The following is a 5,219-nucleotide window of genomic DNA, read 5'->3' as shown; positions in this document are numbered from 1 at the left end:
CATGGTAAGGTATGTGAGAGGGAGAGAGAGAGAGAGAGAGAGAGAGGGAGAGACAGAGGGGAAAGTGGAAGTGGCTAGACACATTATAATAATAATCAAATGCATGGCGGTATTTTATTGTTTCTGTTACTTACTTGAGGTGGCGGTTTCTTTCGACGTCGTTGTGTCTGACATCGTGGTCGTAGGGCGTGTCGTCGGGTTGGTCGGCGCGTCCGTAGTCGGTGATTCTGTTGACTCTTAAACGTTTTCAACAATGAAACATAACTAAGTTAAAGGACCATGATATAATTGACGGTTCAGGATTATAACAAATGCAACCACACGTACAAAGTGAATGCCAAAACGATGAAATCTTTTTTTGCACTTTTGCAAAGATTCCGGGGGGACTATCCCCCCTAATTTTGTTTAGGGGAAGGTGTCCAACCGCCCACCCCCTCGCCCAATGGGATCGCCGCCCCTGGCTGTTGTTAAACTAGATGACAAAAGAATAAGACGGACACTTCCCGTAATAGGAATGGACAAAACAAAAACTAAGTTAAAGGATCATTGACGGTTCAGGGTTATAACAAATGCAACCACACGTACAAAGTGATGAGATTAGGAACGACACCTTAACATTTTTAGAATGCCAAAACGATGAAATCTTAGCACCATGAATTTTTAAACATTTTATCTAAATGTATTGATGTGGCGTTTTTGCTGTTATCAGGGGCGGCGATTTCTTTTCTATTGGGGGGGGGGGGCGAAATGCGAGGTTTTCCAGAACATTTACTCGCACATTTCGAAGGATATTACACAAGAGAGCGTAGCGACCGGGCGAGAAGATTTTTGCATTATCATAGTCTAAAGGCTGCACTCTTGGGCCCTCAGAGCCTTAAAGTGAGCTGCAGTCTAAAGTCAGTATTTGCTATACATTTTTTTTTTTTTGCACTTTTGCAAAGATTCCGGGGGGACTTCCCCCCCCCCCTAATTTTTTTTAGGGGAAGGTATCCAACCGCCCACCCCCCTCGCCCAATGGGATCACCGCCCCTGGCTGTTGTTAAACTAGGTGACAAAAGAATAAGACGGACACTTCCAGTAATAGGAATGGACAAAACAAAAAGACAGATAAAGACTGAGAGAGAGAAAGAGAGAGAGAGAGAGAGAGAGAGAGAGAGGGAGAGAGAGAGAGAGGGGGGAGAGAGAGAGAGAGAGAAGGAGGCTTGACACATGTTATATTGAGCAAATACATGACGTCATATCCATGTTTCTATTGCTTAGACATACTAGAGGTAGTGGTGTTTTGGGAAGTCGTTGTGTCTGAGTGTTTCGACATCGTAGTCGTAGGGCTCGTCGTGGGCTTGGTCGTCGCTTCTGTCGTTAACTCTGTGATCACTGCAAATAACAAAGAAAACGTTAATGAGGTAAGCGGCGATGCACGAGGTTATTTCCTCAGAAAGGCGCTCTTGGTCAGGGTACGGGATAGGATCAAGGGAGAGGGGGATAGAAATCGGAAAATACTTTTCCTGTGGAAATCAAAAGACTATCAAAAAGTTCCAAAAGAGGACCGCGAGGTATATTCTTTTATAATCATCATCATCATCTTCTAAATCATCATCTTCTTCTTCTTCAGTTGCAGGACTAGTCACCGTCATGTATTGTCGTACTGGTGAGGCGAAGTGCAGTGCAGAATGTATGTGTATAAAACATACAGCGAACTGCGTGCAAGTAAACAAAACTATCGAACAAATTAAGTTTATCCCCTGTAGAAAGTCTCTTCATGCTCTTTTTTCATTAATTGACCTACCCTCCCCCGATACGCCTACTAGGCCTAAAAAATACAAAGGTGTTGTATTGCCCTTTGCGACCGACCCAAAAATCTTGCAATCTACGGTTGGCTTAAAAAAAAAATGTATTAAGGCATTCAAAACCGAAAAATATCAGCCATAAGAGGGAGTAAAAAAAAAAAGTTTAAACAAAAGTTTAAACAAATTCCGACCGACCGACCCAATGCTTTGGCACCTAAAGGGCAATAAAACATTTTTTTTTTTTTTGTAGGCCTTATAGTAGACCTACATGTACGTTCGTCGCAGTGTCTTCCTTGAAACCCACTTGAGCAGTGACACTCGTAGCCTACCATAGTCTCCTCACACCAGCTGTTTTTACAGACATTGTTGCCACAATCTGCGAAATAATTAATAAACGAGATAAAACTCAATACTGATTAATAAATCATCATAACATTTTGTTCTGTTTGGTGTGAAAAGGTATATTTTCGGGCTTCTGACAAATCAAAATACAGAAGATTAACAATACTAATGCTAATGCATTTTTACCAGGGCTCAAATACTTTGGTCATGTTAAAAGGCACCAAAGCCTTTTAAAGGATGTATTGAAAGGAAGAGTGGAAGGAAGTAGACCGAGAGGGAGACCCAGAATCAACTGGGCAGAGAATGTCAAGAACTGGAGTCGACTAAAACTGCAAGAGTGCACCAGAATGGCAGAAGATAGAGTGAAATGGAGAGATGATGCAATCAACCTCCGAACCGGGAGAAGATACTTTAGATAGATAGATGAAGACCATGCTCCATAGCCATCGGATACCCTCTTTATTGGTGTCAGTGCCCCTTCTAAAATTCACTGTTTTGCCTAGTGATTTCCGGTGCCCTGGGCGACCAAACATTTTTTTCTTCTTCCACGTCAATTGTTCCGGGCTTTGTTTTGGCATAGCTTGGGTTAGAGTTGCAGTCGGCTTTTAGGTTAGGATTCGGGTTAGGATTCGGTATATTATGTTTTCTACTTACAGGACAGCTACTCTTAAATATTTTATTTAAAGCAGAATGATGAAAGTCTGAATGATATGGGACAGCAAAAAACAAGTTTTGATTGTTTTAAAGTTGTAATCACTATATGCTTACGGGCACTTCGAATTGACTGAATCGGTAATGTCACTGTGACGCAGCGCCGGATAACTTTTGTTATTTGTTTCAACACAAAACGACTAAAATGTCAATTTTAAAAAAAGAGGGCCTGTTTTCTAAAGGACAAATGGTAGTATGCTATCCGTAATAATCATATTTTCAGTAGTGCCCCAGGGGAGAAAAACAGATACTATTAATATTTTAGTAAACGACAAACGGGAGAGTTGTTTCTGACTACGTTACAGTCAATTGGACATTCATAACAATTTATTGATCTCAAATTTCAAACATTCAAACTCCCTTATTATCAATCCGATTTAATTCAAACTTTCGCCATTCTTTTTTCTTATTTTTCTGCTTTCATACAAATGCACTTGATAGAAAGATTGGATTGCCTTTTAATAATTTGGTTAGTGTATAGTAATCTTGACGTGAAGCAATTTTCGCTTGAAGCTAGAGTCGTACAACATTGCCCCATCTAGATCTTCCTATCTGCACTCTAATAAAATAAATTGCAATACAGAAAAAGTGGCCTTGTTCTAAATATAAGGAATATTTATGAAATTGAGATAGCTATAGCAGTAGTAGTAGAAGTCGTTGAAGTAGTAGTAGTAGTAATAGTAATAGTAGTAGTAGAAGTAGTATAGTAGCATCAACAGCAGTAGCTGTAGTAAACTCGTCAGCCATTCCACCGTTATCAAACGCATTACCGGCTAATGAAATTTTATACAATTAATAATAAATACTCGAATCACCCGGTAGCATGGAATTAATCATCAATGAATTAGATATTGATGGATTACTAGTCTTCTCCCTTGCTCTTTTCAACAGCCTTCGAATTTATCGATTGCTATTTCTTTTCGGCTGGAACGATTTTAATTTTCAAATAGATTTACAAAAACATGGATGGCAATGTCACTACGTCGAGAAAAGGTTTTTGTACCATGAAATATCCTCGACATTCGCTTGAGTTAAAACAGGAAACAAAAACGAAACGTAATGAAAATTTCGTAACTTACACATCTTTTATGTAGAAGGCCTTATACTAGTAACTATTGTTGTTGTTGTTGTTTTAATAGTGTTGTAATTAATACTATAATTAGTATTACTGTTATTATTACTATTGTTATTATCATTATCATTGTTATTATTACTATTGTTATAATCATTTATATTATCATTATCACTATTATATATATATATATATAATCATTACTATTATTAACATTACTATTATATATCATTATTATTATTATTATTAGTAGTAGTAGTAGTAGTAGTAATAGTTATTATAAGTAATATTACTAGTAGGGGTAGTAGCAGTAGTAGCAGTAGTAGTAGTAGTAGTAGTAGTAGTAGTAGTAGTAGTAGTAGTTGTTAGTTGTAGATATTATATTGTTATAATATCATTGAAGAACGTGTTATCTGTATGCAGATTTGTTGATTTAAACAAAAAAATAATATGTCATTTGAGAACAACAGTGAATTAAGCATGCAACCTACGGGGGATTCTGCATATTCTATGCCCGCCCGGGATCCCTTCTTTGCTCTTCCTTCGATGGCACCCGGCGACGACAGAAGGAAAAGGAATGAGTTTGGGGATGCTCTGCACCATGCTGCCATCGTGGAGTCGCTTCATCTCACACTTTTGGGACATGGGCAAAGTGTAATTTAGGCCATATCCGTCTGGACAATCCGATAGCACAGGCAAGGCTGTGAAGAATAGATTAGACAATTAATTGGTAGTTGTATTTTTTCCTCCTCCTACGCCTCTTCTCTTCCTGCCTCCTCGTCCCTCCCCTCCTCCTTTGTTTCCTCAACTACATCCCCCTCCTCTTGCTCCTCCTCCTCCTCCTCCTCCTCAACATACTCCTCTTCCTCATATATGCCCTGCTACTTCTCTCATTTCTCTCCTCCTTGTTCCTCCTCTCCTAGTCATCCTCATAAAGCCCTCGTCGAGCCTAATTATCCTACCTCTATCCTCCCCTTCCTCCTTATTCCTCCTCTCCTAGTCATCCTCATAAAGCCCTCGTCGAGCCTAATTATCCTACCTCTATCCTCCCCTTCCTCCTTATTCCTCCTCTCCTAGTCATCCTCATAAAGCCCTCGTCGAGCCTAATTATCCTACCTCTATCCTCCCCTTCCTCCTTATTCCTCCTCTCCTAGTCATCCTCATAAAGCCCTCGTCGAGCCTAATTATCCTACCTCTATCCTCCCCTTCCTCCTTATTCCTCCTCTCCTAGTCATCCTCATAAAGCCCTCGTCGAGCCTAATTATCCTACCTCTATCCTCCCCTTCCTCCTTATTCCCTCTTTTTCA

This window comes from Strongylocentrotus purpuratus, unplaced genomic scaffold (genome assembly GCF_000002235.5).
Source record: "Strongylocentrotus purpuratus isolate Spur 01 unplaced genomic scaffold, Spur_5.0 spur5_scaffold_2, whole genome shotgun sequence".
NCBI classification, from domain to species: domain Eukaryota; kingdom Metazoa; phylum Echinodermata; class Echinoidea; order Camarodonta; family Strongylocentrotidae; genus Strongylocentrotus; species Strongylocentrotus purpuratus.
The sequence above is the reverse complement of the archived record's forward strand: the minus strand, read 5'-3'. Positions refer to the sequence as shown.